The sequence below is a fragment of the Dermacentor albipictus genome, chromosome 7 (assembly GCF_038994185.2).
Source record: "Dermacentor albipictus isolate Rhodes 1998 colony chromosome 7, USDA_Dalb.pri_finalv2, whole genome shotgun sequence".
Classification (NCBI taxonomy): domain Eukaryota; kingdom Metazoa; phylum Arthropoda; class Arachnida; order Ixodida; family Ixodidae; genus Dermacentor; species Dermacentor albipictus.
The window spans coordinates 124065873-124080474 of NC_091827.1; positions in this window are offsets into that span (position 1 = coordinate 124065873).

A 14602-nucleotide genomic window follows, 5' to 3' on the forward strand; every position below is an offset into this window, starting at 1 on the left:
AACGAGAAGACGGGCGGTGCACTAACCTAAGCCAAAGCAAGCATTGCCTAACCACACACTGCAGCACAAGGAGGAAGCTACGGCAGCTAGGCTCGAAGCGTGTATGAGCCAGCCATATTGAAATGCCGATGGCAATATGGTAACGCATACTTAGGGTCGTACTTGATTCTAATGTGCACACAATTTTTTAACCTGTTTTATCAGAAAAAAGTGCGCGCTAGATTCAAGTAAATACGGTACTTTTCAAGTAGTCTCTTAATAACATATAGCCCTGTTCACTACTACTAATATAAAACAGCGTTCATGCCCTGATATCTATAATGGCAGCAAGTTTCTGTCATTACACTGCACATTATGAAATATGGTTCATTAAAAGAACGAATGGAGCATTATACTACTGTTTCATGCATATATATTAGGCAATGCTAGGAAGGCTAAAGCGACTGCTCTCACTGCTTGCATGTGCAAACAAAAAGTGGTATTTCACATATGAAAGATAGATGTTGGTACACATCATGTAATTCGATGTAACTTGATACAGTTCTCGATATAACTAAATTCTCAATATAACGAAGTATTTAACTTTTCATAACCACTCGTCCATAGAACACCAAGCATTTAGAACTTCAATATAACGAAGTGCGTTCGTATGTCGTTTCAATATAACGAAATTTCACTGCCGCCGCAAAGGAATGCCAAGACGATAAATCCATGGACGCAGGACGCAGATGGTCAAATGATTGAATTACAAGTGGCTGTTTGCAAATGCACTTCTCAAATCAGGCTCTGCGCGACAAGAGCAACCACTGAAGGGAAGCCTCATCATGTTCCCTATAAAGTCCAAGTGCGATGAGATCATATCGCGCCCGCCGCATTATGTGCTTTAGGTGCGAGTGAAAGTGTGTGAAGGTGAGAGAAGAAAGATGGTGGCTTCACGAGTGCTGGCTTCACGATTGCTGCCTTCCCACGTGAGCAAAGGGTAAGAGGGGAAGGGGAGCGAGATCGCGGTAACGTGATCAAGCGTGGGCGAGGAGGTTGGGGGTGTGGAGGGGGTTTAAGTTGATGCGGCCTTGGCTGCACATGGCTGTAAGCACAGCTAAGTGCATATGCAGTCGCGCTCCCTGCTTTAGAGGTAACCTGCCACGTGTGCAAAGAGTGGGCATGCCGAGACGGCATGGCACCATGCAAACTGTCTCCCCATGCGTTTAGCAGTGAAGGTTGCATACATAGTCTCGAGTTTCGGTGACCTCTTGGAGCAAGAGGCAGATGAAGCATTCGCTCCCCCGTTGTCGGCGCCTTTCCTGATAGCGTTGTCCCAGTGCTGCCAACACTTATCAGCCATGGGGGCAGAGCGCTCGTAAAAGCATGGCTGGCTTCGCTTAATTCGTACCGCCGATGTGAAGATATGGTCAACTTGGCATGAAACCGTATCATTTGTTGCCGACCCCCAAATGCATCACAATGAATTGTTTTCGCATTAAAATTTGCCTTTTTTGCTTTTCAAAAATTCTGCAGCCCCTTTTCATGTAAGAAAAATTGATCGGCGACTGTTTATTTACATAAAGGGTCAAATTTTAATGGAACAAAATTTCGATATAATGAAGCAAACTGCCGATTTTACAGACTTCGCTACAGTCGAACCCGACTATATCGAACCTGACTATATCGAATCCTTTTACATCGAATTATTCTATATATCGAACAATTTCTGGACACGGTATAGTTACAATGAGTATATATAGCAAAAATTACGCTTACATCGAACAAAATAAGCAGCGACTCCCGATATATCGAACGTCAAGTGGCAGAAAGTGCCCCCGGAAGTTGGCTTTCCCTAGCGGTGGCGGGAAGACTCGGCGGCGCGGCTCCATCCAAGCGCTCTCCCTACCGTGACCGCCCTGCCTCAAACGAGCCGTCAACACCCCCCTGCAGAAAATGATCCTGGCCCACCCACAGCGCTTGCTCAGACAGCCAATCAGAGGCTCTTGTGCCCTCGTCGTGCAAGATGGCGAAAGTGCGAGTTGTCTTGCTGCTTTTCTGGTTCATTGTGTGTGCTCCATGTGGTTCTTCTCCCGCAGTGTTGCCATGATGAAGCGGCAGAATTTGCCTTTCGTCATGAAGCTTGAAATCATAAATCGGGTCGAACGTGGTGTGAAGTCGGATATCCCCTCAGCATACAAGATTCCGAGGAGCACTCTCATCTCAATCTTGAAGAATAAAGGGGAGATTAGGGCTAAAGCGGCCAAACTTGCGACCCGGTGCCTGTGGCGCCCAACGCGTACGCACAGCTGTGTACGAATGGTTCATCCGTAATTGCTTCAGCCGTGCTGACTTTCGTATGCTCGGTGATGACTGTAAATTCTGATGAATGCAAATGAAGCTGTTGCCGGTGTTGCTAAAGTTTGGAGGGAGCTGTCAGAATTTCGGTAAGCTGTTGATGATGAATAAACGGTGGACGAGTTTGTGAGCACAGGTGATGGTGTCGCGACCATGGGAGAGCCCAAAAACAAAGACTACATTGCCGACATTGTATCGAGCACAAGTGAAAGTGGGCACAATGAGGAAAGCAACGACGGTCCTTGGCCCACATCCTCCGAAGTGATTGATGTGCTTACAGTAGTCCGGTGCTTCTACGCGAATGCGGAAAGTTGCGGCCTCAGCTGCTCCGACTCCTTAGACAATGTGGAAAAGTGCTTGCGTTGCAGGCAGCGAAATTGCCCAAGCAGAAGAAAATACAGGACTATTTCATGCAAATCTAAGCTAGTTTTGACATTCAATTATTCAGCAGGCTTATATCAAATTATGCTCTATATCGAACTGATAGGCATGTTTTTTCAAGTTCGATATAGCCGGGTTCGACTGTATATCAAGGTTTAACTATTTAATACTTTTTGCCATAAAATATGACATTTATATTGTATGGAAGGCATAGCAGATCTCAAACCTATTTACAACCAAACCAGTAAAGTGACCCGTTCCTGTGACCAGCTCGTGTCTGATGCAAAGTATGTCGCAGACTGATTGTTCACAAAGGTGCACAAGTTATATCTGATTTGAGGTAGCCTTATATTCACAAGTTGTAATATATGAAGTGCACGTTGGCATACTCGCTGAAGAGTGCACTCGCTTCAAACATTTTCAGGTGCGAGATAGAGAAGTAGTGAAGGCAGACTGAGAAAGACTTCATCTCTAGTTTGGATAGTTGCAGTATATGGTGCCACTGTTGTATCAAATAATATTGCCACGGAGTGTGTGCAGACTTAATACAAAGAGAACACACAAATGCAGTGTCTGTAAATAGTACTTAATAATACTGACTGCTGAATGCCTTGTCTGAATACAATCTGAGTGCAAATAATCACAGTTTAGCAAAAAAAAAAATAGTCTGGCTCTCTGATCTATGCCACTGCTTTAATATATAACTCCTCATTTATGTCCATTGCAAATGTGATGAAAGTTGTTGCATTTTTGCTTCAGTTTTTGTTTTATCATGCACTGCCAACAATGTGAAGCACAGTGAAGCCTGGATATTATTACAATGGGATATATTTATTTGGATATGTAGAGGTGATTGAGGAATGCCGTTCCAACATTGAGCCACTTATCAGACAGGCACACTCTGTCGACCTTCTCTACTGGCTTTTCACTCTAGCGTAACAATATCTTCATAGGGGTATGCAAATACTTAAATACATATTATCTAATGTAATAGTGAATATTCGAATAATCCAATCCGTCGAATTGAGTATCTGCTATTTAGCTTTTCGTATATTTGATATATTTGACTGTTTGATGTTTTCGAATGTTCTATACGTCTGCAGAGCCCCTCGTGCTTGATGCCATTCAAGTGAGCCTTTCACTTCGTTTTTGGTGCAAAATGGGCGCCAAGCCAATGGCCGAGTGCACCACGGATTGGCCGACATGGTAGTCGACTTTGCCACTGCTAGTGCTCCCCGACATCAGCCCAGTGCGGGGATCACACGCGCAGCGCCTGAGCACTGCAACTTGCAGAATGGCACCACATTGGCTGGGGCTGCCTCTGTCAGTGCAAGGTTCCTCGGATTAGATAGGACTGATCAAAATGATGACATGATGCGAACAGAGGGAACGGCAACAAAAGCTGTGCGAAAGCATGTGTGAAGATCGGGCTGATTAGCCGCCAATAGGCACATAGATCGTGTTGTATATGCGGGGACGAAATTCCTACCGCTTCAGCAGCTGTCAATCTAACATGTACCCATGATCTAGAGACTGATCACAGATGAGCTACCTGTACGTACATATTAGCGGCAAACATTCTGCAACGCCTTGTGGCGCGTTGCCGCATCGGCCAGCGGTGAATTTTATCACGCCCATCAGGCCTAATCGGTGCTGCTTCATCGGGCGTTGACAACTAAAGTTACGGTTTGGTGCTGGATTGACGCAAATCTATACGCAGCAGCCGCACGACACTCAGAAAGCCAACAAACCGTCTCGCAAGTGAAAGCTAGTGCAGGGGATGGCAGCAAAGTTGTTTACGGCCACCATCTTTGTGACACACCATACGTCGGCCTGTCGTTCTTGACACCATTTGCAGATGCACGTCGGTCTCTTTTTGTAGCTTCAAGCAACTTGTCACGAAACTAGCTTTGGATTTCTGAAGTGAAGGCGCTAAAATGACGGAGGACAAAGAAGAAACACACACACACACAGGGCGCCACTTCCAACAATGTTTATTCAGGAAAAAACGCCACCGATTTATACTAGGAGCGCAATCACAGCTCCGATCCTGAGTGACTTATTTTTAGCTCATGCTGGCAGAACCATTTCTAGCAGTCTCGAGGGTAGTAGCGTAGTCAAAGTTTTTAGATTTGTTGACGACTTCCTAATTTTGGTAGATAAAAATTGCAGTGACGCCGACTTGGTCGTTAGTCAAACATTGACATCCTTCAGGCAGATTTTATCCCCCATTGAAGTGACCCACGAACTTTCGGTAGATTCCTCCATCAGGTTTTTAGATCTTAGATTGTTTTTAGCAAGTAACCACGTCTGTTGGCAGTATGAACCTCGCGCTACTAAACCTCTGCTGCCTTTTAGTTCCTCTCATTCTAAGCTAGTTAAACGCAGCATTGCCAACATGTGCCTGCTGAATGTTTTTAAGAAGTCCTGTCCACATCGAGCTGAGGCGAGTTTTCTTAAGCAGATTGACCGCCTGAAAGAGGCAGGCTACCCGCAACATGTGTTAGTGTCCGTAGCGGAAACAATCCTGAAGAAGTCGCGAATCCGCCAACCGGACCAGGAGTCACCCCGCGAAAAAGAAAAAGTTGCTGTCATACCCTACATACACCGCATGTCACATAATTTGAAGAAGATGGCAAAGCGAGCTAACGTAAATGTCGTGTTTTCTGCCCCGTGAATGCTCTCTAAGCTATGTCGAATGACCAACCCTTATTCCCGCAAGGCACCGGCCTGCGCTACAAAGCACGAAAACAAATACGTAGATTGTCAGGCAGGAGTTGTTTATGAGATTCCTTTAGATTGTGGTAAAAAGTACGTGGGCCAAACAGAGCAGTGCCTGAATGACAGGCTGAGGCAACACAATAACAAAGTGAACAATGGGAGGGAGGGCCGCCTGGCAATTCATTGTAGAAATTGCAGATGTAAGCCAGACTTCCATGCCTGCGCTGTGGTTGCCAGAAGCCGTGACAAATGGGTTAGATTAATAATTCAGGCCAAAAGAATCATTGAAGCAGTTGATAACTGCGTAAGTGTTGCATCCATATCACTGTCATGCAAAGAACTGCTTTACTTGAACGCGAATGCGCCCTGAGAAACTGTGATAGCACTCCTAGTATAAATCAGTGGCGTTTTTTCCTGAATAAACATTGTTGGAAGTGGCGCCCTGTGTGTGTGTGTGTTTCTTCTTTGTCCTCCGTCATTTTAGCGCCTTCACTTCAGAAATCATGCTTAACCAACACGCCCAACTATCCATCCTAACAACGTAGCTTTGGATTTACATGATGGGTACATCATGTAAATTCAGATTTTATTCAGATTTCAAATTCAAATTCATTCAAATTCAAATTCATTCAGATTTCAGAATCTTTGGCTGGTGGCAACTCATGCCAACATGACAATGAAACGGCGTGAACAGCGCCGGCTATGGGTGGAGCGGTGATCGAGTCACGTGATGTGTGGTCCTTTCCTCTGTCGTGCGTATTGGCCTTACTCTAATCCACCTGCCGTAAGGTTGGACTAGCCTTTCTGTATTTTTGGAAAAAAACTGGAAAGCAAAACATTCCATGCAATGAATAAAAGATTGCCGCAAAACACAGGTGCACTGTTAAACTGAGAAACTCATTGGTATTCAGTACAACAAAATGCCACAAATTCATTAGTTTCAGAAAAAAAAAGAAGCACTTGATTCTATTCAGCAGATATACTAGAACTAAGCTATAATCAGTGCTGGGATACTAATTTAGTGTTCCTTTTAATAAGCACGGAGTGTACCTTAAATCTTGATTTCTATATGCCTATGTTACTGGTAGCTTGCTACATTCTTGTTATTTAATGATACAAGACTCCTGAACATGTGACACACTCTATTTTCTTGCCCAAAATTTGTGAACATTTGTTTTTATATTTGATATCATATTTGATATTTGGTTTTTTTTTTTCTTGACTCGATTCAACATTTGATTCGAAATCTTCTATTTGGTATTTGCACAACCCTAAATATAATGAACATGGATATGACAAATTATTGGACGTAACAAAGCAAATCTAAAATATTTCTTGTCAATATCAGCGTGAAATGAATGCATGCTTAAAAAAATATTGTAAAGAGGTTTGACTGTATTATAGAAATAGGAAGATATCCTCATTTGTGAATAGCGCCTATTCGATTCGAGGAATGGATCAGATGGGACAATATTCATTTTATTTGAAAGCTTTAAGTATTTCTACACTCCTGTTTGACAAAGCTGGTTATGAGGTTCTAATGTGTGAAATACTAATAACATTCACTTTCTTTAGCCATGCCTGGTTACGGTTGCCATGCCGGGTCACTTTTCCTGTTGGGGCAGGTGTACACAACTGTATAATTTGCTGTTATTCTTGCTGGTGAAGCATTGGTTGTCAGAAATATCAATTTGTGGGGGCATTTGGCTGCAACAGCTGTATTGCTTAGTTTTCTGATTTACCTTATAGCAGAGTTCAGGCTACTGGCTTGCAATCAGTTATTATCGCTTGCTATCAATTGATAATTTTTGGTTGTAGTTATTGCCTTACTATAAATGGTGCCCAAAGAATAAAGAATAGCCTTGATATTAAACATGCTTAGTGCTGAATCATGTAAGGTACGTCTTAAAGAGACACTAATGATCAAACCAAAGTGCGTCTGGTGTGATAAGCATTTTTTCATGACATGATATATGATTTATTTCGAATTTTGAACCCAAACCAGTGTTACAACGTTAGCGTGTTGTCAGTATTTACCCCATGTGGGCTGTTCACAAAAAATTATCAAAAGTTATACGATGTAATACTATTTTATTGTGAAGCTCTTAATTAGTATTACACAGTTGGCGTCCAATTCTGTGATGTCATAGGAAGCTGACATAGCAACTTAAAGCCCACATTTTGTTGCATCTTTTTCGGCTTACCAGGGCTCCCCTTCCATGCCGCATTATTATCCTGAATTCTCACCAAAATTGGCCGAAGCATTTTTTAAAAACTCATTTGCGAACATATTTTACCTCCCCAGAAATAATAAGTTCACTTCTGCCTGTGCTGTCTCATGGATCTTGTGCTGCCATCTAACAAAAGCACGACTAAAATCACTCAGATGAAATTAGGCTCGTCCATAGTGTTGCTAGAAGAGTGCAAAGTATCACTGACGAGCTGAGCTCGTTCTTGGCCGTTTTTACCAGAGACACATGGACGAACATCCAGCTCATCTGAAGCAAGGAAGTTAGTAGCAGTAAGACTGATATTTTTGGTACTTTAGAAATATAATTCATAAAATCCAGGTTAAGCTTAAAATCTTATTTAGTCTTTCTTCAAATTAGTGCAGTAATTTCCACATATTTTCTTCCACTGTGTTCAGGCTGCTATTGCACAGTCAACCTTTTCTACAAGAAAAGTAGCAGTTTCTTCCCACTGGCTTAGCATTGATTGCAATAGCAAATTAGTAGGCAGCTATACAAAGTAAGGATAGTAGTTTTATCGTCCACGTAAACTTGGAATCATTTGCTTACTAACTGAATTAACAAGCATGGTGTCGGGGTGCACGAGCAAACATGAACACATAACACTCAATGAGCGCAGCCATTCGCTGCCAAAACGTTGGTGTGAGCAGCTGTGGCAGCAGCAGCGAGTGAAGTGACCTTTGTGCGGTCTGTCGCTTCAACGCAAGAATGGCAAGAGCACAGCATGCACAAAGGTATGAGTCGTCTGTCCTTTCAAGATATGGCGCGCATAACTGTGCAAATTATGCATTTGTTGGTGGAGTCGAAGCCGCCCCCACCTCCCTCCCATGCTGCCTCCTCGCTTTCCTCCATATATGGCGCATAAGATTGAGCCTCGATCTTCAGTTCCCGTTGCGCCCGGTCGCAAAATATGCAGTTGCTGCCAAAGCACAACGCAGCCCTGCCCCCCTCCCTCCCGTCTCCTCACGGCCTTTCGTGCAACGGAAGATGGTGTGTTTGCTCTCTGCTTTCTTCCTTCGCATGCTCCAGATTGAGCTGCGCTTGTCAGCTTCCCTTGCGTGCCTTCACTCACACATGCATCATTAAACTACACAGATGTTTACCTAGTGCTGCCTGCGTCTACTGAACGTTTAGGCTAAATTGCTGGCTTTATTGTGCTTAAATTTATTGTGCTTAAACTCGCGTTTGCTCCCCCACCCAATCTGCTCTTTTCTTATCCCTTAACGTTACACCCATCATTCTTCTTTCCGTAGCTCGTTGCGTCGTCTTCACATGCACACATACAAATTTACACATAGGTATTGCTTTGCGTTGCGAGCTGTTTAATATGACGTCATGGCAGGTTACTTGACTATTTCACCCTGAATAAATTAGAAGCAAATGCATCGCCTTCAATCGCCGACTACCTCTGTCTTGTGTCGGCTGACCCCATACTGTGCTTGCAAATTTTTACATCTGATTATGCCACCAAATAAATTGCAATCTTCAACTCCATTTAATTTACCTTAGCCCATACCGGAAACAGTGCAATAGACAAACATTTGAGCAAATGACACAAGCGTTGACTTGTAGCTGAAAATTTTTACTCTGCACAATGGCAATGTATGTAGTGGGACAGAAACTGAGCACAATGGAAGACATGCAGGCAAGAATTTGATCATCAGCATCAGCCAAGCAGTCTGACTGTCTTACTGATAAAACTGTGTCTTATGTATGGAGCCTGCCTAGTGAATGCCAACACCTTTCTGAACTTTCTTCAGCTGTGCATTCAAGTGTTATTATGACCAGTTCAACTACAGGACCATACTATACTTTCAAACCCACTTTGAAAGACTGCAGTCCTTCTCGCAATAACTAGCCTGCAGGAGCAGGTGATACCTCACCATCTTCTTCAGAGACTGCTCACATACTGCCATGGCACATTGCTACCTTGTTGTTACTGTGCAAAAAGATAAAAAGAAAATTGTCAGTTTGTGTTCAAATAGGGAGCACCTTTGCAGTAAGCACTGCCATGCAGCTGCTGTTCCTTGACGCTTTCATCTTTTGCCTTCATCATTGCACTTTTATGCTTGTTTTCACTTTTGATAATCTCGCCAAATTTACCAGTGATAATGTCACATTCATCTTCATCATCATCAACAGCCTATTTTATGTCCACTCCAGGACGAAGGCCTCTCCCTGCGATCTCCAATTACCCGTGTCCTCTGCCAACCAATTCCAACTAGCACCCACAAATTTCCTAATTTCGTCGCACCACCTAGTCTTCTGCCGTCCTCTACTGCACTTCCCTTCTCTTGGTACCCTTCTTTCACCTTAATGGTCAAAGGTTATCTAATCTGCACATTACATGACCTGCCCAGTGCCATTTTTTTTCTCTTAATGTCTATTAGAATATCATCTATACCCATTTGCTCTCTGATCCAAACCGCTCTCTTTCTGTCTCTTAAAGTTATGCCTAGCATTCTTCGTTCCACCGCTCCTTGCGTGGTCCTTAACTTGTTTTCAAGCTTCTTTGTCAGTCTCCATGTCTCTGCCCCATATGTCAGCCCCGGTAAAATGCACTAATTGTATACCTTCCTTTTAAATGATAATGGTAAGATCCCATTCAGGAGCTCATGGTGTCTGCCATATGCGATCCAACCCATTTTTATTCTTCTGTGAATTTCCTTCTCATGATCAGAGTTCCCTGTTATTAGTTGACCAAGGTAAACATACCCCTTCACAGACTCTAGAGGCTGACTGGCGATCATGAATTCTTGTTCCCTTGCCCGGTTATTCATCATTATCTTCGTCATCTGTGAGCATGAAGCGAGCATAAGTACGGGGTGGCGGTGCACTGAGCATCGGCGAGTTGAGGCAGTTCCAACTGGAGAATGCCGGTTGCGCAGTCGACGAGAGCAGAATGATTAGATAAAGTGCCCAATCCAAGGATAACGTCCTGAGGGGAGTTGTCGATCATAGCAAAGAGAACAGAAGTAAAGCAGCCGGTTATACTTAAATGCGCAGTACACATTCGCAGAACAACCAGCACCCCGCCGTCGGCCACACGAAGCACTTGAGCAGCTGCTGGGGTGAGGACCTCCTTTGAATGTGTATGTAGGCTCGCACTCATCACAGATACGTGGGCTCCAGTGTTGACGATTGCTTGGACAGGTAAGCCGTCTATGTTAACGTCAATTATACTTCTCTTTGTGGGCACAGACAGAGGATTTGCTGCAGCAGTGGACAATGCAGCACCACCTTCAAGGGCTGCATTTCTTAGTTTTCCGAAATGGTGCGGCCAAAAGCTACAGGGGACGAAAGGCAATGTGGGTGCAGCGAACGGGAAGATGGGCGACGTGTTTGCGGTGAACGAGACTTGTGTCCGCGCGGTGATGGTGAGCGACTGTACCAGGTGTTCCTAGCAGAGTTGTCGGCGCTGTTAGACTCGGCGGTGGGCAAAACATTGCGCGAATTTGCATCAAAATGGCTCAGGTTGTTCGGCGTACGAGGTGTTGAGGGCCACGAGTCGCGATAGTATTGGGTGACATGACCAATGCGGCGACAGGTGAAACATTGTGGGTGGGCACTTTAATCTGCCTAATCTCAATTGGAATGAACAGCCGATAGCCTCTGGAAGCTCCCCTAGCTTCACATCTGAAATTGCCGATTTCATGAACCTCCTTTCATTAAGACAAACTGTGCTGAAACCTACGCGAGGAAGTCATATCCTAGATCTTTTTTTCACAAATATGCCAGAAATGGTCCAGAACACTGAAATATTGCCAGGGATAAGTGATCATGACGTTGTGCTAAGTGAAATAAATATGAAACAATTAAGCGTTTACAGTGAGAAGAATCGGTGCATGTACAATTACGCCAAGGCTGATATCCAATCAATCAATGTTTCACTGGAAGCATATTTCGTTGTGTTCGAAATACTTGCGGATGAGTACTCTGTGGAAAACCTATGGGTTCTATTTAAAGAAAAATCTTTGAACTGCTCAACCGGTTTGTTCCGTCATGGGTATTGACTAGAAGGCGTAATCGAAGTAAGCCATGGTACACTAAAGAACTGAATGTTTTAGTGAAGCGTAGGCAAAGAATTTACCGTTCATTTAAACGATACCCTTCTAAAGAGAACTTTTGTAAACTAAAACTGGCAACGCGGGAAGTGAACAACGCTACAATCCAAACAAAATCAGCCTACTTTAAAACAATAGAAAGTAAGATAAAGCAAAGTCCGAAGGAACTTTGGAAGCTTATAAAACGAAATAAAAAAGACAACATTTCTATCCCCGCTTTGACTGATGGCGATGTTACAATTTGCGACGCCACAGAAAAGGCCAAGTTGTTCAATCTTTATTTTACATCAGTGTTCTCTGCTCCAACAGATTATCGGAAAGATCTGAAATTGTTAAAACACGAATCCACACCCATGCCTAAAATAGTGATCGAAGCTTGGGGCATTGAATTACTGCTTCGTGATTTAAATTGTGCAAAAGCTGTGGGCCCTGACTGTTTACCCAATTTTATGTTGAAGTCTTGTTCTCATATAGTGTCAATGTATTTGAAAATTATTTTTGAGAAGTCCTTGGAACACAGTTCACTTCCAGCTGATTGGAAAATGGCATCGGTTGCTCCTATACATAAAACTGGCCCGCACAACATTATTAATAACTACCGTTCGATTTCACTAACTTCTGTGTGCAGTAAAGTTCTAGAGCATGTTTTATGTACTGCAGTAGTCAAACATATAGATAGTAATTCTTTATTTAACCCAAATCAGCGTGGATTTAGGCGAGGATTATCATGCGTCACACAACTAGTAGAGTTCACACATGTCTTAGCGGCAGCCCTGGACGACAAATCATCGGTCGACTGTATTTTTCTTGACTTTCAAAAAGTGTTCGACACCATTTCACATTACCTGTTACTGCAGAAACTAACCAGTTTTAATATTAATCCCCAAGTTATTGCGTGGATCGCCGAATATTTACGCGAGAGGCGACAACATGTAGTCGTAAACGGCGAACAATCTGCAATAAGTAATGTAACGTCAGGGCTACCTCAGGGATCAGTTCTGGGGCCCCTTCTTTTCCTACTTTATATCAATGACATTAATGAAAATGTACAGTCCCATATTAGGTTATTTGCAGATGACTGTATATTATACCGTAAGGTTACATGTGAAAGTGACTGCTTCGTAATTCAAAACAACTTATATGCCATACCTGAGTGGTGTGAGCGATGGGAAATGAAACTGAGTCTCGAGAAAATGGTGTGTATGAGGTTCTCCAGAAAAAAAAATCCTGGAAAATTTGAATATACGATAAACTACTGTCCAGTGAAAATGGTGTGTGAATATAAATACCTAGGCGTTTACTTTTGCCCCTCTTTATCATGGAATCGGCATGTGGATTATACCGTAGGCAAAGCTTGTCGGAGCTTCGGATTTTTACGACGAAATACACGTGCGTTTTCACAACAAACCCGGGAGCTACTATATAAATCATATGTAAGATCTGCGCTCGAATACGCATGCCCTTTGTGGGATCTTTCATCAGTAACCAACAAAGAAAAACTAGAAAAAGTTCAGTCCATGGCGGCAAGATATGTACTAGATATAGCAATGTATGACAGGCAGTTTAGTGCAACTAAATCTAAGGCAATGCTAAACTGGCAATCTCTCCAGTACCGAAGAGCGTCGTTTCGACTGAAGCTTCTGCACAGCATATATCACTCTCATACTCGAATTCCGTGTGACATGTACGTAAACCGGCCTCACTACACATCAACACGCAAAGATCATGAACAGAAGATAACACATCTGCCTTTAGCAGCTCGTTTTTCCCAAGGACCATCAGTCAGTGGAACCGACTTCCTTCCTCAATTGTAGGAATTTCTTGTCCTAACAAGTTCTTTTCTGCATTAAAAGCAATAGAATCTTTTGATCCCTAAGGCTTGGTCAATATCCCGTGTACGTTTAGCAATCATCATGACCTATAAACAATCCCAGCTGCAAATGACATTTTCTTTTAGTGCTTTCTTTTTTCACCTTGTTGCACTGTATCTTAATCACTGCATTGTTTCTCTTTTTTTTCAACTTATCATTCGATTTGTTTTTTTTTTTTGCTTTTTCATTATGAGTCTCTGTATTCATTGTGCTTTACGTACTCACTTTTTTTTTCCAAATGTGACATGTGACATCAGCAACGTGCCTGTTTCCGATATGGCTGTGTGCAACTTAGCTGTGTGCTTTTCTTTCTTTTTTCTTTTTTTTGTCGGCCTAGACTAATGTGTTGTTGACTTACACAAATTTATGCAAACCTGCAATTTTGATGCTAGTTTTTTCATCTGTACCCCCCCACTGTAATGCCTGAATGGGCGCTGTGGGTACTAAATAAATAATAAATAAATAAATAATAACATATAGGCTGGTCGTTTGCAGTTTTCCACTCAGTCGAGTTACGATAACACGGAGAGTAGCGGCGAGATGGAACAAAAACAGCAGAAGGGTGTTCATTGGCTCTGGGGTTGGCGACAGCACAGACATAATGTAGACCAATGTTTTCAAGTTCCGGGTGGATAATAGTTTCTACGAGGTGAACTGAAAAAGGGGTAGCATCAGTGCTACGCGAACAGAAAGCTGTGGGTGCCATCGCATCCAGTTCACTTCGAACTATTCGCACCACGTCCTCTGATGGCTACGCATACTGCTGTGCGTGTTGATCTTGACTTTTCGACGTTGCGGCAGTATTGGGAAGTCTGGTGCACAGTTTCAGGACGCGTCCGCTTTTGGCCTGCTCGAATTGTCGGCACTCTTTGATGATAGCATCAACTGTAGAGCAGCTTTTGCGCGTGAGCAGGTTAAAGGCGTCGTCAGCAATTCCCTTCAGCATGTGCCCAACTTTCTGAGCTTCTGTCATGTCGTG